A 27,851-nucleotide genomic window follows, 5' to 3' on the forward strand; every position below is an offset into this window, starting at 1 on the left:
CTAACTGATGGATTAAAATCTAATCCTGATTTGTGGTTCCACTCCTCTACCATTTTCTCCTTGTCCCTCACTTTTTCTGACAGCTATGATTTCAGCTCATCTCTGTCTGCAACTTGCAGCTGTACAGACATTCCCCACATTTCATACTTGACACTACAGAGGACCTGGCATTTGTCATAACACAGTTTTTTAGTAACTTAAATTACCTTACTTTTCTCAACTCTTATTGGTTGAACAAAGGCATAAAGACTTGAGCAAACTGAACCACAGCAGGCAGTCAATCAAGTGGAAACGTAGCCAGTGAATCAAACTGCTTCAAAACTGCCAATTATGAGCAACTTGGTTTACAGAGCTGACACATACAGACCACTGGCAAAATCTTTATAAAATGCTTCTACGAAGCTGTCAGATACCTTGTTCTGTGACACAGCTTTGAGCTGTTTCTTATGTGTTCAAGTACTTGAGCATTAAATCTTTTTTGGATATTAAATTAGGCACTGAAAACGACATGAAAATACAGCTATCATAACAACACAACCCTGCCTACCCTGTAATTTAAAGCTCCATTAAGCAATATTGTTGACACTGAATAAAATGATTCATCAAACAACTCAAAAACCCAGGCTGCAGCTCTGTGCTGCTTTCAGCTCACTGTCTGCTTCGCCAGTCTATGGATCAGTCCTGACAGCTCACACTAATGTACTCAGATACTGTATACTCAGAGCAACCACTTGCAGGACGTGAGCTCAGCCAGGCTGACTGGAGGCTACATGTCTTTTATGATGATTAAGAGCAGAATTTAATGAGTGATGAAGAATTTCACGTGCAAAGCCAAAGAAACAGAAACTTTGTGCCTCACAACTGTATGCCTCCAACAACCAGTCAAGTCTCAGTTTACATGCAAGTCTCTCCAGATTCATATACAGTATGTAGTGAAGACTTTATGTAGTGAAGGAATTTAATAAATTGTATTAAGTGTAAAGTTATCACTATATTGACATGTATGACACTCAGTGTTTCCCACAGAATTACATTCCAATTGTGGTGGTAGCTCCATGCCTTAATATTTTTTTTCCACTTAATATAGTAATGCTATAGTAGGCTACCTCTGTACTGTTGTGTGCTGTTCACCTGACCTGTCCCTTCTGCACTAGCTCTCCCACAGCAGCAGCGTGTTGGCTGTTGCTCTCGCCTCTGCTACATCTCTCTCTTCCTGACCCTCTCTTGCTGCTTCAGCAACACTGATTGAACCTATTAAATATTCAAAATGAATCAACTGGATCACTAATCACACTGATCGGCTTTCCCACGTGTGTCGGTCGATATTCCCCGGGACTGAGGTGGCAAACATTCAGCATCAGTTTATGAACTAGCATTAACTTTATCCACTTGCAGAGCAGACCATATACATCAATGCTTTATATAGTGTGTTGACCTCGGTAACAGCATTCTAATGTTAGCTTAGCTAGCCTTACTAGCTTGCTAATATGAGAAGAGTGGGATCGCCACAACTGACAACACTGTGTTAAAAAAAAAAAACACGGAGGGGAGGAACTGTTCAACAATGGCCCCATAGTTGTCATTTGTTTGTGTGTGTGAGAAAAAAAGAGTGGGGCACAGAGGGACTGAAAGAATATATGCACTACACACGGCACTGTATCGAACTAAGATTTAACCTCTTTCAAATCAATATGTGGTGGTCAATGTTGACATTGCTGCAGCCCACCACAAATAAATCAATGAATGGGAAACACTGTAACTAGTGAATAATTTCCAGTGAGAAACATGTTTTTACATTGGACGTTGGTGTCAGCCTACACCGGCAGGGAGGCATACAGTATCAAAACAGCAAGGAAAGACAGGAAGAATGTGTGCAAATGAACAACTGGTTTTTCTGCTTCTTCTCTTTTATTTCGTCATTCTGTCTCTATGTTTAGACTGATTTTTTTCTTTTCACTTGTTACAGAACTTACTTCAACATTAGCAGTATGAATACTAATGCACCTGGGGTATAATCAAGAGAGAGAGGAAAAGGTACAGCTTTAGGTCATCGTGTTACTGTGGTGACAAGACTGACTGAGCATTGGAAGAGTAAGGTAACAGCAGATGTGGAAGGTTGTAGATTTTACAATTTGAAGTGTGAGGATGGTTTTTAAAAATTACTCTTGTTGACTTGACTTGTGGATATTTTACTGCATGTATAGCAACAAGCTTAGGTGTTGTCAACTCGAGTAATGTTTCATTTCACCTGATGAGAGCAGAAAATGCTCAGACTTGGTGCAACTGGATCTGTATCAAGAGGAAATTAAAGCATCATAGTAAAACGGAGTGTCGCATGTTTCAAGATTATTTTGTTTTAATAATCATTGGAAGCCAAAATCATAACTGAAAAAAAAATTGGATCAATTGCCCAGCTGTAATCCAGATATTAAACAAGCCAACTTGAATATGTTTAAGTATACTGGTAGGTATGGTGGCTGGTTCTCATTAAGTACAACAGTGGGTACATCTCAAGTCTCTTATATGATTGTTCCTTGCTCCTCACTCCTTGCTTGACCCAGATGTCGTTCCAGTGCAATCCAGAATGCCTCATGACTATTATATCTGCTCTGAAGAGTGAGGACTGAGGAGTGAGAAGGCTACTTGGAGGAGTCATGAGTGAGAATACAAGTCTTTTATGGACCGACAATACCATCATAAATTAGTTGGCAATTGCATGGTTCAGATGAAGGATCAGACATGATGTGTTAAACATGTTTCCTAGACTCCTCTTTCCTTGCATTTTTTTTCCTTGTATCTTTTCCTCACATCTTATGTAGGCAGGACTAAGGGACAAGAAAAAAGTGCAAGTGAGGGAAACATGGGTGCATATAGGGTTGTTAGGGTTAACCCTAACCCCTAATCTTTCAGGAAGAAAAACTGAGGAGTGTTGTAGGCATGTACAATACGGCCACATTGTGATGAGTCAAAATGAGTAGCTTCATTCACTTGTCCAGCCTGAGAGTTTCCATTGTGCTTTGGTTAGCCATGCTGCTAACGTAGCCTACTCTACCTTAGCACCTATTCTACCACCAGTGTTTCTGCACTAAAAAACAACATTTAACACCCAGTACCAATGAAAATGCATGGCGTGTTGTTGTTCAGCAGTGAATACCATTGTGTAGCCCAAATTCGACAGTGAATAGCAGTGAATGATCATAACAAGGTAAGCAAAAGAGTATTTGTCTGCATGATGTAATAAAGACATGTACAAACATAGACACAAACAGCCACCAAAATGTCACACACACACAGACACACACACACAGCCACAGAGTGTACCTGAGTGGGACCTTGCTGTGATTTAGGTCACTAATCCGTTTCCACAGTGATGGCCTGCTGCAAATCAGAGCGATGCGCTTTGTTGTCCATTCACTGGAACATCCACATACACATCTCTGCATCTCTGGACGGGACTGGACTTAAGGTCTCTCTGTGTCTCTCCCTCTGTCTCTGTTGCTCACTTTTCTCATTAACTCTCTTCTAACAATCCTTCCTTTGTATAGCTCTCCTAGTATTTGTCCGTGCCTCTCAGCTTATCTGTTATGATTTCATTTGATTGTGTGTGGGGATTAGTCTGTGTGTGTGTACTTCTCAAAAGTCAGGCTGTTTTTAAGAATATGGAAAGATATTGTTCAGTATCACATAAACACAGACGCTCCAGTTGTATACGCTTGTTTCACAAAATGGTTTGAAGACACTCACTTTAGAGTCTTACATAGACAACTCTGAAACTACTGCAAAAGAAATGACCTACTGTGCCTTTCTGTGTGGAGGGTGCTTGTTCTCAGCTTTCCTCTCATGAAAATGCGCTGGTGACCTGTGTGAGCTGTTTCTCTATAACAGGTGTCTTTATAACCACCTGCGTGTTCAGTCCAGCTATTCAGTACAAATAAAGGTAACATTTACTACCAAACAACAAAATCACTACAGACCTTAAAAGGTTAATTGCTTCTATTTCTGGGTTGTTACATTGTTCAGTGTTCTCAGTCTATGATCAGAATGCATAAATTATTGCCTTACTCTCAGACCCCAGCTCATTAAAAATCAATAAAAAACTTTGGCATGACAGATGGAGCGGTAAAAGACTCCATATCAATGTTGAGCTGTAGGTCACGGTTTCACAACAAGGCTTTTTGTGATGCCTCCAATTTGTATTTGTTTTTTGTGAGGAATCTTTAGCTGAACACCGGTTGCTGATTCCTGAAGAAAGGATGGAAATGAAAGCACATGGTTCAAGTCATGCACAGACTCCAGTGCACATACAAAACTAGAATTACTGCTTCATGGTTGTATGTCTCCACCAGCCAGTAAAATTGAGACTGGTTGGCGAAGGCAGACATGAGGTCACTGATCTCAGCCTTTGACCACCAAAATGTAATCAGTTCATCCTTGAGTCCAAGTGGACATTTGTGCCAAATTTGAAGAAATTCCCTCAAGGCGTTCCTGACAGATCACATTCACAAGAATGGGCCAGCTGGCCAGCCGGATGGACGACCTGATAACATAACGCCTCCGGCTGTGGCTAATGCCTACACAGAGAGACACAGAAACACAGACGAATGCAGGATTGCTCACAAGCACCCAGAAGGGGATTCACAAACATCCACCTGATGGTTTTGTAAGCACTGTTCATACTGAGCAGTATTTATTAACACAGTATGAGCCAGTAAACCTGGGGAACATGAAAAAAGCTTTGAACACATACTTGCACAAATGTCTACAATAATTCCAGCCTAAATATTAGCTCATGTCTAGTAATTCAATCTAAGTCCTGTGTCTTTTATTGTCCAGCCTCTTTGTGTGGACAAAATAACAGGAACACCCAACATATGGTGTGAGTCAGTACAGCGGCAGCACGAGCCTTCAGAACAGTCGCACAACTGCAACGTCAGACAGAGAGCATGTCAAACCAAACCAAGCATTACTTATTATATTTTAAAAAATAACCATATTACACAATTTGTTGGAGCACTAGTGTGGTGATTGCAACAAGCAGAAATTAGAGTCACATACACACAATGAAGTCAATTATTTTTAAGAACAGTTATTATCACAGTAAATTTGACAATATGCAAAAAGCTTTTTCACTTACACTCACCCTTTTTTTTATTTTTCAATTTCATTGAAATGCAACATAATAACTAATATATCAAGCTTTTACCAGACAAAATAGTTTGCTGTGGTTTTACATATATATTTATAAAATAAAATCATTACAAACCTGTTTTTCTTTAACTGAAAACCTTGAAATCTTGATAAAACATAGGAGTTAAAGATCTGTAGCTTCACTCTGGCATTTTAAAAGAACAGGCTCAGTCAACATGCAATGAGCTACTACTGTAGCATTGCATTCCAAGCTGGACAATCATCATGCTTTAAAAGAAACTGGCGGAATTGGGTGAAGATAAAAAGCATTTATAAAAGGAATGTAAAATCATTATCAAATTCAAATGAATAATCAATTTAGGTAAGAATTCCAGAAAGAGTTTCCCTGATTGATCCTTTTCAGTTATTTTATAGGATTTTATTCTTATTTTTATTTTTTAACAGATCCTTTTAAAATGTTATGGCAGTGGGGGGTGCACATTCAGCCCTGACTGAAGCATCATACACATAGACAAAAAAACACTTATACACTTATAATGATAAAAGGACAAAAGATAAAAAGATAAAATGCATCACTTTACCCCATGTGGTTCTCTATAAATTTGTTTGGAACACCACGCACCTCCGTGCAAGACAGCCTAACAAAATGAGATACGTTTTTTATGGCAGGCTGTACCTTTGTGGGGCAATTAGCCTGAAGCCGGTGAGCCAGGTTTGGGGTTAGAGTTTAACGATATATGACAGTAAGAAAAGAAACAAACATTTAAGAGTACAGCAGCTGCAGCCATCCAGGAGCTACAGCACAGTGAAAACAAACCAGTTGGACTAAGTCATGATGATTCTTTCAAAGTCAGCCAGTTACCTCTCCTGAATATTATGAAACCTTTATCTAATGTCAGCATCAAGAAGGGTTCAAAACATAGGATGCACAATAGCACTTTATTCAGACCAAGTACAAGTACTTGAAATTAAAATTGCCTTTATTTTGTATTATTATCTATTTTATATTTAAGACTTTATATTGTTTGGCATTCATTGTGGACAGCAAAGGAAGAATTTCATTGTGCAGGGAAACATGTTTCCTTACTGTGCATATGACAGTAAACACTTTTGATCTATTTTTTTTTTACTTACATTTGAGTACTCACTGATAAAGAGCACAAATTACAAATACTTAATAATTCAGTGTTTCAGCTATAAAAATTATCATAAAGAACTTTAGAGACTTTTTCATGAGACTGACCTTCTGATTGTGATTAAATAAGATATAACAGGAGGCTGTGCAAATCTGAAAACTGTGTAGTAAACACAGCACTGCCACCTCTCTACTGTAGATACAGTGTAACTGACTGAAGTGCTACATAACATACTGTTATACAGTGGTTTTTAGCCTTTATAGAAGTGCAACCCTCTGTTAGGACAAAGTTGTTTCACAACCTGCGCCCCAAATAGCAAGTTTGGGAGCGCATAATATCCCAGTCAGAAATGTAAAGTTCTAATTTCTTTATCCTTACTTTGAAATGGTACCTATGGCTTTCCCCTGTCCTCTCTGCTGTAGAGGAGCTGCTGGTCTCAGCCTCCAAGCCCATGACAATCCATCCCATTTTCATATTCAGAGCTTTTTAGACTCAGCCAAGGTGAACACACATTCCGTGTAGGAACTTTACATTGACTTGCATCCATTTCCTGTAGATCTATCCTAAACTTAACCCTAACCTTAAACCATGTTGCCACCTTAAAATTGAATGAACAGGGATGGCCGAGTCCCAACAATGTGAGTGTGTTAACAGGTTATGGTCCCTATAATGTAAGTAATACAAAGGCACACACACACACACACACACACACACACACACAAGAATGGCTCTACTGTGTAACCAAAACTGAAGGTTGGTGATGACAAGTCGACACGTGTGTACTGTGTATACTACCTCTACATGGCTTATGTTTGTAGGGTGGTAAAGAGTAAGAAGGAGATGTTCCCGGGAGATGTTCTACAGTGCTATTAGCCCAGTGCCTGGTGTAGTTAGCTCTACTCTGTCTCTGTCTCTATCCACAAGAGAAAATGTAATTATATCCTGAGACTACAATTAAGCCATATCCACACTGCACTGCATATTCAAATGAAATGCAATGCATAAATTAAATAAACCTGTCTATCAGAGTGTAATTAAAAAGGATGAAAAATATGCTCAGAAAAGTGACTGTCCAAGTGTGTGTGTGTGTGTGTGTATGTGAGAGAGACAGAGAGAGCAAGCATCCTGTCAAACTGAGTGGGCAGGGAGTGTTACACTACATATGGAAGTCATCTTAATTGGTTGACTTAAGCTAGTCTCACCGCCAGTATTAACTGTGCTGAGTGGGCGCAACAACTACACTCACATTCTGCACATCTGCGTGCGCACACACACACACACACACACACACACACACACACACACACACACACACACTATAAAACAAATTACATTCACTTCCTGGAGCCTAACACATAAACACTACTTGCCTAAGCCTAACACTTAGCCTTCCCTAACCATTTTAAGAGGTTTGCAATCTCTTAACTGAATAAAACCTATTGGGATTCACCTAACCTTAATCATCTGACTTCTACCCTAACGTAACCATCTAAAGATGTGTGTGTAAACCTTAACCACCTCGAATCATTGCCTAACCCCAACCACCTTTGAATATATGTTACCTAACCCTGAACCAAATCATTTTACTAACCGTAACGTGCCCGTGACTGCTCACATGAACGCATAACAGCCTGTATTTTATGCCCATTCTAGGAAATTCTTACTTTATTTTGTTAGAAAAAAGTCTCATGAGCAAGAGTTTGCAAGACTTGTATAAACCGAGTTGCTTCTGCATAGAAATACTGGAACATACGAACCCCTCATTTTTTGAGCTTTAGGTCACGTCTAAGATGATAATTCACCGTTGCAACATTGTAGATAAGTCAAAAACCAAGGGAAAAGCATGGCATGGGCTCTTGAACAAACCTACACCAATCCACCGTGACACAAAAGTTAATTAACCCCAAACCAAACTAAGACTTACCTACTATGGTTTTGGGACAGCCTACAGTTTAAGAAGCCTGAGTGACCAGTGTCGGCCCGAGCCTTGCCTCTGGCCCTCCACTCCAAACCGTGTAGTTGTTGGACAAAATGGGGAGGACCACTGAGATGGATTCAGCCCCTTAACCTAAACCTAACCGTATGCCAACTCGTAATTTGTTTTTTGTCCCCACGAGGATTTGGAGTCCCCACAATGTGACTGTGTAAAATGATTTACGTCCCCACAACCTGAATAATACCAGGCTCCCCTCACACACACATGCACAGTGGTGTCTTTCTATAGCTTTAGCATGACCTCAATTCATTCCCAAAAGAAAGACACTAGCACTGTAAGGGTTATGGGTTCCCTATGTGGCTAAAAGGACAGAGCAAGATATTTTGCAAAGTACAGCCCAGGGCTAGGCCCTTAAATAACCCTCCACAGTTGGGCTGTGTTCCCAGGAAAAGTGAAGAATCCAGTTGGCTCAAGGTTGGGCTAGCTGCTTACAGTAGCCGCAAGCTATGGACAATGTGTAAAGATCTAGAGAAGGAATCAAAACACTAAGGAAGTAGTGTTTTGCAACAACACTGAATTTGCCTGCAACCAAAGCATAGTCAAACATTTCACTGGATACAAACGTGTGTACATTTGGTGTGACTTCATTTTCATTAATTGACTGGATGACAGTGGTACACTGAGCCATTTCCCCTAAGGCAACAAATCTAATCATTTAACCTGTGTCTGATGGCTAAAATACTGGTTTGCCCATAGGAAGGTGATAACCTCATCAGTGCTTCAAATCTGATGTGTTACCCTGCATTTCTGAGTCGGTTCCTTTGTTTGGTCTCAATTTTGATCACTTTGCATTCCTGTGCAACATGTACAAAACATTGCTGGTGAAGCAGGATTTGATACCATCCCCCGATTAAAGGCTGTTTTACTCAAGTGAGCTGACGGAATGTGTGTGCAAGACACTAAAAAGTTTCTTGTAGAGCTGACATTTTTGCATTAAAATGTAATAATCAACCCCATGTCAAAGAGAGCAAATACAGCACTTTCTCCTCGGGCCTCAGCAGAACAGGAAGCTATTCAACCACAATATACATTTGATACTCCTTTTTTTCTCAAGTGGAAAATCCCCCTCACTGTAAGCACTATTACTTACTCCACCTGCACATGGAAATCAGAAGTAACATCTTCATGCTCCTTTTCTAAGTTTACAAAAATCCATTCTTACCAAATGCTGGAACTTTAACAGCAGACAAGACGGACAAAGTGGAATTTAACCTGAATGAACAACAGTGATAATGTATACATTTTGTTTTAAAATAACAGCTGTGGCAGTGAAGCCTTAATCCAATAGGAGTAACCAGCCACACTGCTGCATTAATTTATCTAAATGCCTCCCTCCCCGTTAACCCCTCTCCCCCGTACATGTGTTGTGACATTTCCTCAGGATGCCAGACGTGACAGTCCTTTATGCAAACAGAAACCTAATCAGTAAAAAGAGAGAGAGACAACAGGAGAAATGAATAAAAAAAAGAGAAGAGATACACAATAATAATGCAGAGCTGCACACATGAATTCACATGTGTATTCTCCCACACAAAAGCCATGACAATGAACTGGTGCTAATCAAGCAACACTGATACGCAAAGCGATAGAAGCTGTTTTGGATTAGAATCTCTCACCATGTCTTCTCTCACTCCAACCACAAGGCAGTGATCGATGTGTGTGTGATGTAAAAAAAAAAAAAGTGCTGTCATATGTATTTGTGTGTTCAGCTATCATCACAGCCATCTGTTTTAAGGTGAAAGAAATATCACATTAACAAAACTACCGATGGCAGTACAAGTCACACACACTTCCTGTAAGATGACCCCTTAGCCTGTTGAGATGGCGACCCTGCCTTGCCCCTGCCACGACTAAACAAAAGGGTCGGCGAGAGGGAGGAGAAAGGGTATAGAAACAGGAGGGAGAGGTAGGAGGGGGGAGGACGAGGTAACCATAAAGAGGACACAGGGTTAGGTGTGTGTGTGTGTGTGTGTGTGTGTGTGTGTGTGTGTGTGTGTGAGATTATACAGCCCTTTGCACACAGTCACTTATGCAGATTTATCTCTTTTCAGTTTACTTCAATAGATGAATGTCTTTCCAGGCACACTGACACTCAGGCTCGGTGCTACTGTCACTTGGGTGGGAATGGTTTCTCAATTTAGAAGAACTCTGATGTTATCATAAATATTGGAAACTGTTATACTGTATAAGGACACTGGAAACAAACAGAAAAAGGTTTTTATGTACATCACTTGTCTCTAATATTTGTTTCATTTGCTTCCCTCATTCTTTCCCCACCCTTCCACCTCTCCACTTGTGTGTGTGTGTGTGTGTGTCTTTATGTGAGGGTGACTGACTGTTTAAATGGAAGGAGCACACATTCATATTTTCTCTCACAAACCACCCTAATTGAAGAGTCTGTAGGATTTGGTGGAATGAAATGATAGATGACACTCTCCCCTCCTTTCAGTCACCATTCCCCCTTTTCTTTTGTCCTCACTCCACCCTTTATGGTCACAAATGTATACATATGTGATGAGTCTATACTAGCTGATCACTGTATGTTTGTGTTTATGATTACACTAGTTTCTTAAGAAAGAGATGCTACACATAAAATGGCTCAATCAACAAAATAAAAGACTCTCACACTCTCTGTAGCTGCTTCAAAGTAAATCCTTTCAAGCTGAAGTTTAGTGTAAAGCATAAGGACTTATATTACAGTCGCTTGGTAAACATAGCTTGGGTTAAGTACTGCTGTTGCTCGGTGTGGACTTTTCATTCATCTTAAATTCAGCTGAGAATCTTATTATCCAATTTTCTACCCAATGGAAATCCCAAGATATCATTTAAAAATTAAAAGATTAATCACCAAAATTCAAACAAGAATAAATACGGTGTAGTTTGGTTTGTGTTCACCCACTTTAGGTGGCTTAACACAGCAGACTGCTGAGTTGACAAAGTCCACAGTCAGCTTCAAAACCCTCAGGACACACAAGCATAGAGACGGTGGTTCAAGCTGTTGTATATGTCCAGCTGGTCACTCACATCTTCCACCTTTAACACACTCTCTTGCATAGTGTGTTTCCATAAGAAGTATGAGAACATTTGAATGGAATACTCTCAAATGCTCCTTGCCAAACAAAACAGGCACAAAACTGGTTGTGACTCAATCATCATCATCATCATCATCATTATCATCATAATAATAATAATAATCACAAAGATAAGACTGATAATGTAAACTCCAACAATGCTTTCTCTTTGGTGTTAAATGAGCCCGAAACTGTGAAGTGGCTCAATAAGCCTTTCTCACTGTAGTTGTAGTCACTCAAAACTATTTACAGGACCAATACAAATTAGCAGAGTAGCTGCCAGTGGTTTGGTATGTTTGGTTTCATCATAAAGCAAACAGGAGGAATGGCTCCCTGCAGGACGCTTAACAGCAGAACAGATAAAACGCATTGCTGCAGTCCAACAAAAATAGAAAGTAGCCGCCAAACATTCTATAGTTGTAAGGACACTGTCTGACACAGTGCATTCCCTACCCTACCTTAGCCATCATTCTAAGGCCGAGCCCCAACCCTATCCCTAACCTAAACCTGATTCTAGTCCAAATAGCCCTTTGAAGGGGTGAGGACTGGCACAAATCACACAAAAATCTGTCCATGGCATAAAAACGCATGCGTAGAAATAAACACACATAGGAAGCAACAGGCACAAGTACACTCACACACTCTCTCACTAATCAGCCCTCCTTACACACACACCACCACCTCCAGGTGCTCATGGTTCATTTTCCCATCACGTCATCTGTCTTCATTTCCCAGAGCAGCTAGATAAGCCCTGAAAGCAGCCTGCCAGTGATACAAGGGTGCTGAGATTGTGTGTCCTTATGTCTTTGTGTTTAGCAGAATTTAAACAGTTCCATTTCAGTAATGATCATATTGTTTGTTGGCTGTAAAAAGATGACATAGTGCAAAACTTTGGAACAATAAAGAGAATCCTATTTTATCCAGAATCGTGCGGCCCTATTAGAGTAAGGGCTGAGATTAGGTGTGTAGCTGTGATGGTTAAAGTTGAGATAAGGGCCTAGGGAATGCATTATATCAGTGAGTGTCCTCACAACTATGTAGGCTTACTGTAAAGGTTAGTGTGTGTGTGTGTGTGTGTGTGTGTGTGTGTGTGTTGTATGAAGACTCAGTGTTTTTCGGCACAAGTTTATATACAGTGTGTTTGCTGTTATTTATAATTTATGCACTCCTCAACCCTCGGTGATTATTCTCTCTAATAATTCGATCACCCTCACAGCTTTAAAGAGAAGTTAAGTTGGGCCGGAGCCCAGCGGTGCTGAGCTCTGCCTCCCAACATCCACACTGCACCATCGTGGAGCTCGGCGCCGTCTCCTGCAGCATCAGAGCAACGCTCACGTTTCTGCCTTCTAACATCAACCTTCAGACACTTTCTTATACCAAACAAATATAGAATGTAGCTCCTTTTCTGTAACCATCAAACAGCAACTGGACGGATACGTGTCTCCAGTTACTGCTACTGGGCCACACGTGTAAATTGTGCACAGCTCCTCCAATTTACAGCAGCGGTGAAGCGGTAAAATAACTCAGTTCTTTTACACTTCTGCTGTGACAGTGCCATCTTATTAACCTAAATGCTTTTCAGCTGCTGTACACATAGTTTCTACAGTGAAACACAGCAGCTATGCTCACGATGAATCCTACACCACCGAAGTTGTCACCACATTTTTACTGTAGCAAAAGTCCAATTATTGTTTTATCTGGAGAATCGCAGCTTTTTTGTTTTTTGTGTTTAGTGTTATATTACAGGGAGTTTTGTTTTCTTAAATCCAATAATGATAGCAGCAAGGAAGAAAGTTCTCTAATCAGTGACGCAAACAAAATATAAGGCACCAGATAGCAGGCCTAATAAAGAAAACACAATGTATCACAGGTTACTGTAGACACCGTGGCTGCCTCAGTGCAAAGAAATGTCTCTTTGTTGCATATGTTTTCCTCAAATCCATTTAAAGGGTCATTACACCTACATGAACACACAATACCCCCCTGTGACAAGTCACGGTTTAACCCCTGGGTGTAATGTTTATAAAATCTGGTTTTAGACAAAATGAATAATAAGTGGTTTAAGGTAAGTGGCACAGTGATCCAGTGACTGCAGCTCTGTGAATAAAGAAACAGGGTGAAACAATGAGAAGGAACAGCAGAGGGCAAGAAAGAGGATGAAGAGGAGGTGTGCTGGCAAACCATCTGGACTCAGTCTCTGATAAGAAACACTTAGTCAGCAAGCACCTCATCACTCAGCCTCTCCTTCTCTTTGTGCTTTTGGCCTTGTGTGTGAACTATCCTAAATCTTCAGCTCTCTGCTGTGAGTCTTTTCTGCATTTACTGATTATACACACACACACACACACACACACACACATATATATATATTATAGATAAATATAAATTAAGCATCTGTTATACTGTGTCTAATATTGGCATGCTTTCCAGAAAAATGACAAAATAATAATGTTTAAATCAGACAAGATGAGTTGACAGGGTTACAAAGTCGTTACAAAGAGCTAAAGCACACAGTCAATAAAATGGCGATAGAGTGAAAGCTAATCATTATCACAATATTTAGTTTAAAATATTTTAATATTTAAACATTACGAATCCCCAGTAAATGCATTCTACTGCTACTGGAACAACTTTTACAGCATATGAAATTATTACTATAACGTCAAATAATAATACATTTACTGTGTTAGAGCAAATACACAGAAATGTTACAGTAAGTCTGCGTTGTTAAAAGCATACTGAATTCCTGCATTATGGTACCAACACCAGAATGTGATTCACAGTAATGTGGAGGCTTTGACTGCTTCTTTTGATTTGTCTTCACTACTGAAATGGGAAGCAGAATGTTTGTCTTTTCCAATTTGTCCTTTTGAATTAGTGATGAGAAGGGTTGGTGCTGTGCCCTCTCAATAGAAACTGTCTGAACAACACACACAGTGCACAGACAGACACAGAGCAGAACACTCTGAGAGCATGACGTATGTCCCACACCAATATAGATTCCAACTAACAGCTCACACTTCTCACACAGCAGCCCACGGGCACACATACTGTACACCCAACAGTAAATACATATTACTACTAGGCTCTTATGATAAATGAACCATAAATGTCTGTGCATGTAATGAAAAATACTAAAACAAGGAAAAATATGGTTGAAATAATATGAATGAGTTACAAGTATATGCCACCCCAGTGTGTTGTGTGTGAACTATAGTAAATTCTTGTTTCTGTTCGTGTATGCATGGCTACAGAATAATGTTACACACTGTGTCACTATGTATGTGTGTATGACTGTACTGGTCTGAAGCATTTTAGGAAAAATTTTAACTTTTATTTTTTGTTTTATAGCCCCATCTCTGCTAATGCAGTCCATCAGGAAAATTACTACAGATGTGCAGAACACACATGCACGCACACACACACACACACACACAGATTACTTGCAAGGGCAAGCCATATCCCATTCATTCCTTAACTCATGTTTAAAAGTTATGTCCCTCCTCTGGTGACTTTCATCATCTTTCGAGCTTTGAAACATAAATACACACACACATAGGCCCCTATATCGCAGACACCCAATCTATCTTACGCATCACTCTCAAAGGCCTTGTTGCTAGGAGATAGTGCTCTATTTGTGGAGAGAGAGCAACATAGAGCAAGATATATGAGAGGGTGGGGGGATTGGGACACTGGTGGTGGTGTGTGTGTGTGCATGTGTGTGACAGAGCGAGAGGGTGATAGAAATAAATGAAAGAAGAGTGCACAAATGAGAAATTGAGAAGATAGAAGAGTCAAGTTCCTTTAAAGAAGGATGAATCTCTCAAGATTTATCTTCACACACACACACACACACACACAATCAGCGAATAACACTGACAGCTGTATCTCAAACCCGGAGCAGAAACACAACACTGGTGGTACAATCTGCAGCCCAAGCATGGTCGCTCATGTGACCATGCAAATATCTGTGTAGCAACCTGAATATGTATGTGTGTGTGTGTGTGTGTGTGTGTGTGTGTGTGTGTGTGTGTGTGTGTTTCTCCGACAGTAAGCAGCAGTGGTGAGATCCAGCAGGTCATATAATGGCTGGCTGGTCACATTGTCTGCCCCAGCAGTCACTTACACACACTGGCCCTTTAGTCTGCAAACCAAAGTTCAGCTCCAGCTCTAAAGTCCACACATTTACATGGGCCTCATGGCACCGAACGAGTGCAACACAGAACACACATTAAGGACAAGTGCGTAAACATAAATAGGTGCAAATAAATAAAATAATTTTAGACTGAAACTAAAGATGAACACGTGTACACTAACACTAGTGGCGTATTTCCTCCTAAAGTGACCTGGCCTGTGGGGGAATTTCTGCAAAACAGTTTTTAAATCTGCAGGGTTTCTTAAGAAATGTAAACAAATATTCTGCAGCTATTGTTTATTAATAACATGATTTAATAGGTGCTACTAGGTTTTGTATGCGCCTACAAATGTGCATCTATGGAAGATGTGTGGTGCTTGTGCATAGGTATATTTGTACATATGTGTGAGTTCAAAAAAGAAAATGCCTCTATATATAAAAATTTGTATATGTGGTATAATGCCTTCACTTTTTTCATTTTTGTAATATATATATATATTTCTTTAAAATTTTCAAGAATAAGAATGTTAAGATTACTAAGTATTTGAAAGTGTAATTCTGTGTCATATATTTTTTGTAATAAAGTATAAAGAATAAAAAAAAACACTGCATGGGGGTGGCTGTGGCTCAGGAGGTAGAGCGGGTCGTCTTCTAACCGGAGATTAGCGGTTCGATTCCCAGCTTGTCCACTCAACATGTCGAGGTGTCCTTGAGCAAGACACTGAACCCCAGTTGCTCCCGGTGATGACACCGGTGTGTGAGCGTTTCGGAGTGCGAGTGGATGAATGACCAAGTAGTGTGAAAGTGTGCTGCAAAGCGTAGAAAAGCGCTATAAAAGTATAAGACCATTTACCAAACTTAGAACCAGAAGTGGCACTTTACTTGTATAAGGATACAAAATACTGAGAGACTTTCTGATATACAGTAACTGATCATTGACAGCTGGTTCTGATAAGCAGATTTAAAGTGCACTACCACTTGGGTCTAGCTTCCACTGGTGGTTGCCTATTGCACTGTGCAATGCTTTCAAAATGTCAAACATTACTGTTTCTGCACTTCTTTCTCCAGAGTGTGTCCTTAAACTCTGCCGCTATCTTTACCAAATTGACATGTGTGAAAATATCATGTGGGAGAAATGTGCTTCAAGCAACACGAAAGGTTTTAGACTTTCACAGAAAGGTGAGTTATTCCATCAAAATGAGCTAGTAATAGCTTTAATAGGACCTAGTCTGTTATTTCTGGTGCATTCGTCATTAACATGAATCTCCAAATCAAATATAGCTGAATTGTTTAAGCAGCTATTGCCTAATAATTACTACATCAGTGTTGTTTTAAACCCATTGCCAATTCAAAGGCAGCTGCTCAGTTCTGTTTGTTACTAGCAAATAAAGATAAAAAGTGAATCACAATTCACAGCTTCACAACCATTTAAATGAACCTTCTTTTGTTTCTGTATAATTGAATTATTTTGTTGACATAAGAGCTAATAAAGCTATGCTACATTCATATGCTTTTTGTACCACTCGTTCTATCAAGCTGTGCCTACTGTATAACTAACATGAACTCATACTAGTTTTAGATAACGCCTTGTGATGTCTTGCACTATGTCAGTCACAGTGGTTGGTCTGAGACTCTGTCCTCTGAATCCACTCAAACGTTCCAGAAAAGCCGAAAAAAGGCCCAAAATGTGAGCACACAGAATTAGGAGAGGAAAATATATTTACATGCACAAGACCTTTTGATAAAAACTACCACAGCTATTACTCTTACTATTATTCTAAGCCATACATGTGCACAATTTAAATATTTTAAACCTCACACACTCATATTGCACACAGCATCTGTTATCTACAACCACTGTTACATATTCATTCTCTTACTACTGTACTACTGAGTAACATCCTCTCAACAGCTGCACCTAAATTCTGCTTTGTGCTTTAAAACATTTTTAAGACAATACAAATTGTAACAGATCCTAATGTTAATAAAGTTAATTGTCATTTTACTTTGAACCACCCTTCTCTAAAACATATGTGAGCAAAAACGTTTGCAGGATTACCATTTGGCCTTTTGTGCAGAATCTCTCAGGCTATGAGTTCGATATAAAAGGGATATATAATTTTATAGCCCTTTAATTCTTGCCCTGACATCAATCCTAATAGGCCTACTGGAATCTTAATCAGTTACACATGTTCTTCTCTCTACCACCATCTCTGCCCTTTTCTCTGTGCTGTCTGTCCATGCACAGCCATTTTCAAGCGCGTTTCCTCTCACAGTGACGGATTAATTCCTTTAATCCATCACCAACTTCCTCTTTTGCTTTGTTCCTCATGTTTTCAGATTCAGAAGCATCTCAAAATTTATGTTTGTAATTGAAAAAGTAACAGTTTGGAGGGGGTGTGGGGAGAGAGGGGTGGAAGGGACAAAAACAGAGAAAAGACACACACACACACACACACAAAAAGAACACAGTGGAATGCAAATCTCTGTCTGGAAGTGATTAGGCAAAAAGCAAAAGCCGGCCTTCTCTTTCTGTGTTTGAGCAGCAGCGCCAGGCCAGCCACCGAACCCCGCACCTCTACGCACATACACACTGTACACACACAATGCTACAAGCAGAAGCGATTATCAGCTGATGCTCTTCTGAGTTTACCAACCTTTTACTGGGTCGAACACAGTGTTCCCCATGTCTGTCATTAACCTGTTTGCCTTTTAAATTCATCGTTATTTCCATGAATTCTGTTTGTGAAAACCTCCCTGTCAATTTATCAACCACCAACAGATGTTTTCATTTCACTAGCTACAAGTCCTCCAGCTTCAGAAATCATACGTTTGATGAATCAGTGCACAAAAACACATTAGTTAGGTTTAGTCAAAAAGAGAGATCATAGTTTGGGTTAGAATAACTACTGCATTAAGGTTAGAAGACCGTCATCATCATCACTGCTACAAAATGAACACACAGGTAAGGTTACGAAATGCTCCCTGGATAAAAGAACGGGCTGGACTTGGTCGTTTTTTAAACTACTTCACTTAACTTTTGTACCAGTCATTAGTACTAGAGCCACTAGAGGTCGCCTGACAATCAAACCATAGTCGCAATAACTTGCACAGCTTGCACAGATGACTTATTCTTTTAGACGAGGATTAGGTAAAGATTTGCATTTACTTTGAATAAATAGATAAAACAATCAAATATATAATACACATAAAAACATTGTATTTTTGAAACCCCGTTAAACTACCAATTGATAACAAAAAGTCCTAAATGTATTTTAATCCTGTATACTTGTGCCGTATAAACAAATGCCAGCTTGTGAAAGGGGAGTTTTCTTAATAAATACAGTGTGAATACAGTGTCACGATGTCGCCAGCTCATGTGCACAACGCAGCTCTTCGTCTTCATCAGGAGGTAAAAGAAAAATCAATGACCTGAAAACTGCTGAAAGACTGAAACATTAGGCTGGCATTGACTAAAAAGTATTTCACACACAAAGCCTTAGGTGTGTTGTTAAAAACCGTGCTGAGGATTTCTCCTTCACTGATAGTCAGTACATAAAGAAGGGAGTGGAGCAGTGTGATAAAAATGAATGCTTAAAATAGTCTGCCAAGTGAAATCGGGCATGTATACTGGATTTATCCTCCTTTCCTTTACAGAACAGAACTCAAAACACTTTGCTCTTAGCCTAATAAATTCACTGTCATAGCAACAACTTACAGTTAAACAGGAATAGAAGAACTAGTAACAGATGAACATGTTATGTGAAAGTCTAAGTGACTGGCTGGTCCTAGTCTGGCATCATACTTCAGCGTGTTCTATCTGCAAAATAGCTTTGACCTTTACAGGCTGATACAAAGGTATAAATTCATTATGTCCATCAATGTAGCTGCTACATAACCTGCCAAGAAAATAGGCCATGAATTAATCCATACTTGAAATCAGCCTTATGTTGGCCGTACGTGACTCTTAAGTTTGCCGCTGCAACAGGAGCCGTGACAGGGGCACTGTCAGCGCTCCACCGATGGCTATCCACACATTCAGTGGTGGTGGCAGGGAGACACCAGAGCCTGAGATGTCTTTGGTCAGTTTGCCAACAACTATGACTGACAGTAGTTTGTCCTAAATGTCTCACATTATGTCCTCCACATTGGTTGGTACTCTAATTAAGGCCTCATTCCCCATCTCCATTGCCCCTGAATTCTGGACCTCGGAATCAAAGCCAGACCTTGAAACTAATGATTAACCACTGAAAAATGTATACATGTGTGTCTCTGTGTCTGTGCCTTAAGAAAACTGGCTGCTTGACAGGAACTGATATAGTGACTGACTGGTTGGTGGCTGGACTACTAAGTGACTGGAAAAAAAAAAAGCTGACTGCTGGGTTGACTGATTGTTGGGCCTATTCACTAACTTAACACTTGATTTAGCATCATAGCCTTTAGTTGGCAGAGTAACCAGAGCCAAGAGTCAGAGACAAAGGGGACTGAAAGGTGAAGAGACGGGGCATGAAAGCAGGGGACACAGAAGTAAAACAAGGGGGGGGGGGGTACGAGAAAAATGACAGAGAAGCAAAACAAAATAAAGGATGATAAAATGTGCAGTATTTGGCTCAGATGTAAAAGTGGCTCCTTCCTCTCTCTCCCTCTTTGTTGCTCTCTTTTTGCCACTTTCGCACCAAATTAAACTATTAGGCCCCAGTCTAGCACGATTTTATCACACACACACACACACACACAACACACACACAAAAACTGGCTGTTGTTTTTGTCAATGAGTTCACACTCAGTCAGTGCATTCACAGAATCAGAGGTAATTGACTAGAGACCAAGAAATTTCCCAAGACATGTAGACACGCTGACACTCACACACACACACACACACACACACACACACACACACTGCGTGGCTTGAAGAAAAGACAAGAAAAAGCTGAATTCAGTTGTCTACCTTGTCTGTGTGAGTACTCCAGTTTCGTACGGTTTAAAAGGTTATTGCTCCCAAAACACGTAGGATCCTTTCAGGCACGCATTGAGTCGCCCTGCAGAGGGAAAATCTAACAATACACCTCCGTGTGTCTTCCTCGGTTGTTGTCGCTTCTGTGGAAAAGCTACGTGAAGCGCACGCCGCGTCTCGGTGTCTTTCTCCGTGTGTGGGACTACCTCAGTCTTTCCCTCACTTCTTGTTGTCGTCCAGCCTCTGAGCTTCAAGTGAACGATGGAGAATGAAACACACCGAAGGCACCGACACAAAGCCCCGGGTCTCTCTTCGCTCCTTTTTCTCTCTTACTTAGACAAAATGCTAAATTCTTATTCTCTCTTCTCCTTTCCACTCCAGCTCCTTTCACTCGCTGCGTGCCGCTGCCGTCCTCCTCTGCGTGTGTGAGTGTGTGTGCGTGAGTGAGCGCCTTCTCCTAGACTGCTTCTGCCACTTCTGCTGTGCGTGTGCCAGTGTGCCTGTCTGCCGCGCTCCCTCTCTCTCCCTCTCTATGCTTTTGTAAGTTGGAAGCTTTCTTGCTGGTTGAGCGAGGACGAAGGCGGAGCCATGAGGACCAGGGAGCGGAGGGAAGGATGGGATTGGCTGACAGGGAGGGGGTGAGTGGGAAAAGGGGAGAAAAGAGCGAGAGGGGGAAGCCACGAAGGAGGGGCTGGATTTCTGCTTTCTGCATTCGGAGGCTGGCGGTGTAGATGCGTGGAGCGAGGGGAGAGCAGGAGGAGGAGGAGGAGGAGGAGGAGGACCGGTGCACAGGCAGCCCCTTTCTCTCTCGCCTTCTCTCTGCATTCTTTTCCTCTGATCTCCCCGATTTCTCGACCACATATGTATTCAAAGCACAGCTACTACACCTCTCAGCCACTCTTTTTCTGTCTCACTCTCTCATACACACATTCACACGCACGCACGCTGTGTGTGTGTGTGAATGTGTGTATGCAGTTAGGGTTTGAGGCAGCAGCTGTATAAACCTAAGCTACTGAGAGAACGAGGGAAGTGACCAAGGCTTAACTCAAAGGGGCCTAGATTAGACGAACACACGTTTGCAGTCAGGCATCCACAGGCATTAATGTGTTATACAAGGTGACACACATATACTGTACATGCATATGCATTCGAAGGTACAAACACTTGGAGGTCACAGGTCTTTGTCAGATTATTCTGGAGGTGTGTTCATGAATTTGTAAGTGTCTTCTCCTAATTGTAGCTGTGACCATTATTAGATTTAAGTGAATTAAAAAAAAAATCTAAGTGCACAAATGCTGCTAAATGTTCTCTTTAGTATTTGTATAGTATGTGTGCATGTGTTTAAAGAATGACAAAGGGTGTGATGAGTCCAAACACCAAAGAAATGTGTGTTCTGTGTAAGAGCGCATGTGTTCGAGTTGACAGTGGTCGTACAGATGTGTGTATTTCTGTGTATTTAGAAAATGTAAATACCTTTTTAGCAGAATAATCTCAACATTTTTAGACATCAGTGATATTTTTATTCACTGTAGATTATTTAAATGCTTTGTAATATTTTAATATTTTTTAAACACAAAAGCAAAAATGTTACATCTGAGTAACTAAACCAATGTTACTCTAAATTATTAATATATAATATAATATAAATTACTATCAAAATATGCATGTATTATTGTTCATTGATTTTGATTTTTTTTCTATTATTTTATAAAGCAGTTTTTAAATAAAAAGTAAAGGTATCAGATATGTACATTTTACAGAACTTTATAGAAACAGAAAATGAGTATAAATTGATCTATAAATAAATCCATTGCCTATTTTTCAGTTTGTGTGGCGCTGTTAGTCTTACCTATGTACATGTAAGTGGGGACTATCGCTTGGAGGGAATGGTACATTTATTCCATTATTTCACACATGGACAACCTTTCACCGTGTTATCCTTCATGAGCAAGTGACTTTACTGTGCAAGAGACACGAGGCGACTCATTATTTCACCAGAGGATAACGGGATGATCACACAGCGAGCACTGATACATACACATCTGCTTCGACAAAGCTAAAGCAGCTTAATTAAAATCCTCAGTGAGCCCGGGTTTCTCTGCACCAGCTGTGACACTGCCAAACAATATGACTCCATCCCAAAAAGTTAACAATGTCTTCTCTTTATAGGGGTGGGTAAAAAAGAGACACAATCAGGATTGAACAGCACACACATTTTGAGGGAACCCTATAATGTAGCATTCAAGAACAGAATACCGCAGAGGAAACACAAGGTGAGATGCATGCTGTCTGAAGGTTGCAATGTGGACAGCCCAAAACGTGCATCAAGATAACTGCTGCAATGTCCACTGTGGCTTCAGTTACCTTGTGTAGACTAGTAGTTTATAACCACTGTCCAGGCCTCAAGGTACCTGAGTCACATGTGCGCTACAGTGACAGAAAGCATGTGCTTGCCGTATACCTGGTTAGTGTAAGAGCCCTTTTGTAGTGTGTGTAATGGCCCAATGGCATGGTTCATGCTTTACCATGGAATTCATGAACCATGTGCTTTTAATGCTGAATGTACACTGTAAACTCCAGTGTTTCTGTGGCACTGTAGAAGAGAAGCAGGCCTAGGATTCCTGTAGTTTCAGTCAATCCAGATTATATGGTGTGACACGGTTTATCTTTCAAACATGACGTGGCCAACCTCATGATGAGAGCTTTGCTGCAGTTGTGGACATTGTAGACTAGGCAATTGTGTGGCTCATACATGGATTTAAGGTTATAAATCAGTTGTGTTTCCTTAAAGTTAGTATGAAATCTAAATAATCTTTACTGCACTTACTTGCATAAGGAAATAGAATATATAAATATACATTTAAATTTGAATTTGATAATAAAATGGATTTTACACATAATTATTTTCTAAGATCATGCATTCAACTTCTGCTGTGTGCTACTGACTGAAGAAGTGCCGTAAGTTTCAGGCATTTCTTCTTTTGCTTTCATGACAAGTCCAGTTCGTGTTAGCTGTTAAACAATAGCATTTGGGAAGACCCTTCATGCCATAAAGTTTGTATTTCATTCAGAAAACAGACACTAGTTGGCCTAGTTTTTTAACTTAGTGCTGACTCCTTTGAGATTGCTTTTCTTCACTGATGTGATGTCAACAGCTGCCAGTGGGTAAGTCCTTCAGAACCCCAGCTGGTTAACTGCCCATTAGATGTTTGGAACTGTGACTTTAAGAATTCATGCTACACATGAAAAGACAAAAATCATTAGATGAAGAAATGACCTGATGATGTTTAATATACATGAAACATACAAAGATGAATGATCTTGTGCCCAATAAACTAATTTAGTCATGGCACACACAAATGTACACGCATCCTAAATATTTTATTAATCTATATATCCCCATCAGATATACACACACACGCACAAGTTAATGATATAAGCATCATCTCCCATAGAGGTTAATGGAGTATTGATTTTGGCATAGAGGCCATTGGCAAGGATACGAGTATATATAATGTGGAGTTATCCTTAATGATAACGCTGCTGTTTTTATTACATATTTTTGGTATATACAAACAGTATGTTTGTACTGTATGCATGTATCTGTCTGTTAGTCTGTCTTTTAAATATTTACATGCTTTTTCACTAGCCATGGGTCCTGCTCAGGGTCCACTTATTGGCTACCCTAATACAGCAGGATGGACGCCAGTGAATGGGTGTCTGCCAGTAAACGAGTGTCAGATTAGCCAAGGAGTACACTGACAGGGCTCCTGGCCAACGACTGAGCTAAGGGCAAATGTTTCTATAATGCTTTACTAAAAACACTAAGGGTTTGTGAAAAGTTGGTGCATAAAGGTTTTACTGTCCTTATGATATTGTTTTGTTATAGATATAGAACCAAGTTGTCCTCTAGTAATGCAGATAAAAAATGTGGTTTGGAATTCCAGTGAGAGGAAAGGGATTGATGACTATGGAGCTGAAACATATCAGTGTATGACAAATGAGTAATGTGCAATAAGCATTCCAAGCTTTTCTTTTAAAGCCTGTCCAAATAATTAATGCACAGTGTTTTAAACCAATAAAAATTATGCAATTTCCCTTGCAGTATAGGCCATGCTATTACAGCTATTTTTAAATTAGAGTTAGCATCTAAAACTTTACATTTATAAAATGGCTTTGCAATTAACAGTAACTTGTGAATATCATTAAGAAACAAAATCAAAGGGCTGCTTTTAAAAGTAGATTTTCCTTAGTACGGATCTTAATACACATGGCATTCTACATATTATTGTACCACTGCATCAGTAATGCAAGGAAGAAAGGCCTTAGACATGTCGGCGGGCCGAGACACACCAAGCCGACAGTTGGCCGTCAGTTGCCATCGGCTGCCGTCGGGCCCTTGGTGAGCGTCTGTTGGGGCTTGTCTTCCTGGTGTGTCCCACATTATTGGCACTAATCAAACCCTGTCTGCAGCTTTTTGACTGATTCAGCATATTGAATCAGCGTCAGCGCTCAAGCCTCGTTGGCAAGAGAGACCATTCTAGCTGTTGAGCTTAGCGACTCAATGCAGGAGAAGAGAGCAGTTCAGGAAAGCCCTTTCAGCTTGTTGCTGTAGTATCCATGATTTCAAGTTCATCTAGTTCGGTTTCTCTTTGTTTTTTTGCCTCCACAACCTCCTTTCTTCTTCTACACCCAAAACATCATGGGCAGAGAACAGCAACCTCATTTGAAACTTCATATCAGACATATTCTCAATTAGAAGCAGTTGTGTTGAACGAAAGGTGTTCCTCCTTATAGCTTATAGTCAGGATTTTACTTTTATCTCTGGCAATCTTTTTTCATTTCCTATTCAATTCTTTCATTTTTTGTGTTTTCAGACAAGTTCAACATCATGAACTCCTGCAGAGAAATACTTAAGTGTGAACTGTCTCACCCCTCTCTGGGAAAGCAGCCTTTTCTATCTGCCTTTGACTGTGGTTATTCAGAATAGCTATCAACACTTTTGCTTTCAGACAGAACTTATTAGATTTCCCTCATGTGGTCTTGTAGTCTTACTGTTTTCCACTGACATGATGGAGGGTAACAAAATTTAGCCAGAAGCCAAACCATGCCTGACACCAAATTATCAATCATGCACTGCAGTAAGAGGGACATGATATAGTCTTTCTACTTGATGGAGGAGTTTGCGAGGGCAGATCAATCAAACATTTGCAGATGCTACCTCTAAACTACTAGTGTTGTGTTGTGCTTTACAGCACCAGCAGTGGGTCCTTGAAGTCTTTGGGACCTAGTGTTGCTGCACAGAAAGTAGAACACATCTGAGAAGAAATTACTATGTCTAAATATATAAATGTTTAAAGGAATAACTTTTTTTTATTGGTGACACACAATGTGTCAAATAGAAAACTCACATTTTCATTACCCGCTGTTAATGTGGATATTAAAAGCTCCTCTAATATAAAACCCAGATGTTACTGATCAATATGCATTTCCAGTTGCAATTACTCTCCAGCACCACTGGGACACTACAGCACTTATTACGAATGCTGTCCCTTTACACTGATGTAGGTGCAGCTGAGGTGTTAAAATCAATCTCATAAATGATTCCCCCCAATTTTTGGATTATAATTAACAATTTAAACTAGCAAAATCAATAAAAAAAAAAATTATTATTACTTATTATCACTTTGTGATAGAGGATAGCTGTGGATAATATTACAGCAAAAATAACAATCACAGCCATCTGCTAAAATGTCTTACAGTCAAACTATTTGAGTATAAAAAACACAAGAAACAAATGGTAACTCCTTGCTAGATTGGTAGTTTTATAGACATGATGTGTGTATGTGTGTGTGTGTGAGAGAGACAGAGAGAGAAAGAAATCTTATATATTTTTGGAATGTTTTTTAAATATAAACTTCAGTGAGAAAAACATGGCCATCTTTTTAGTTATTTTTGATCTAAATTCCTTATAACAAGAGAATGCTGGAGAAAGAGTTCTAAACTAACTGGTCAGTTCTTCTTTTCTTTTTGTTTTTCTCAGTCGGCATCTTTCCACCAGTGAGACTTTTCTAACACCAGTGTATTTGCTGGTGCACCCCACTGTCACATACAATATAGACTCTATAGGACTTCTGAGTGTGTGTGGTGTGTGTGTGCATGATCACTAAAGACAGGGGGAGGTGTGTATGTTTATGTTTCAGTGCAAGTTCAGCTGTTCCCGCCAATTGTGTGTGTGTGTGTGTGTGTGTGTGTGATATAGATTCCCCTTTCATTCATTGTAAAGAACCCCTACTGGGCAAATTCACAGCCAGAGACAGAGAGAAGGCAACAGAGAAATGGAAATGAATGAAAAGTGCGAGACAATAACAGAGAGAGAGAGGCAGAGAGAGAAAAAGACAAAGAGCGATGAAAGAAACGGAGTGAGAGTGGCCTAAACAAGCCAACTGGCGAATTAAAGATGGAAAAAAAGCAATGAGGTGAGAATTCCAAAGCAGAAGAAGAAGAGATGGAAAAAACAAGAAAGGAAAAGAGATCTTTTGCCTTTTTCATAAATCTCCATTCAGTATGAGGGGATTTGAGTCAATTGTGAGATAATGTAGCATAATTCCCTCTCACTGTGGTGGTGTGTGCGCGTCGGGGAAGGGGGGGCGGGTATGTGTACATGCGTGGTTGTGACAGAGAGAGTGCCTTTGCAAGTCCGGACATTTCAGCCTCCTGGCCAGACTACAAAATAACAGTAATCATCTTGACCAGTGCACCCTCTGTGGATGTGTGTGTGTGTGTGCGTGTGTACATGTCAACCTCTGTGCAGCCCATTTTAAATAATAGTGATTGCTAAGATTATATGGGGGTGTGGGGCGGGGGCAACTAAACCATTTAAGACAAATGATCACAATGTGCTGTTTTACCCACCTGTTGTTTAAGCACAACCAATGGTAACACAAACACACACACAGCAGCATGCACAAGCCCATGCAGATTGCTCTTTTCAGATTTACATGATGAAAATTTGCCAAATGTATTGGGCCACACACACAAACCTATAGCTTCAAGATAATAAAAATCTGGGTGATAATCTGTCTATGAAAAATACTCATAGGGAATGTGTGAATAAGACTCAGACAGCGTTGTGTAAGCTCATACCATGTGTATGTTTGTGTGAGCATTTTTCAGAAGTTTATATTAAGGTGTGGAATCATTAAACTGATGGAATAAGTCATAGTGAAACAAGTCTAATATGACTTTTGGGTGTATGTATGTATGTGTGTGTTGTGATACTACTACACTATTTCTTATAATCACTCAAAAACTGTAATTGGCTTTAGTTCCAGCAACCGCTTAGTGACACAAGCAACCAAAATGTAAGAGTATATAGCTACTCTACATAATACCAAATATAAACCTAAAA

At 40.0% G+C, this 27,851-nt stretch overlaps 1 protein-coding gene across 14 annotated transcripts in view; it reads right to left on the reverse strand.

The window, feature by feature from the left end:
* Positions 1-27,851, reverse strand: part of LOC109965182 (teneurin-3) — a 620,836-nt gene that overhangs the window by 212,788 nt on the left and 380,197 nt on the right. The window contains exon 1 of one of the 14 annotated variants that reach the window (XM_020609007.1): positions 20,435-20,985. The exons of the other annotated variants lie outside the window; for them this stretch is intronic. The gene's annotated coding sequence lies outside the window, so the exon portion shown is untranslated. Of the gene's footprint in view, positions 1-20,434; positions 20,986-27,851 lie in introns of those variants that run through there. 14 annotated transcript variants of the gene reach the window in all.

The sequence above is a fragment of the Monopterus albus genome, unplaced genomic scaffold (genome assembly GCF_001952655.1).
Source record: "Monopterus albus unplaced genomic scaffold, M_albus_1.0 scaffold97.1, whole genome shotgun sequence".
Lineage (NCBI taxonomy): Eukaryota > Metazoa > Chordata > Actinopteri > Synbranchiformes > Synbranchidae > Monopterus > Monopterus albus.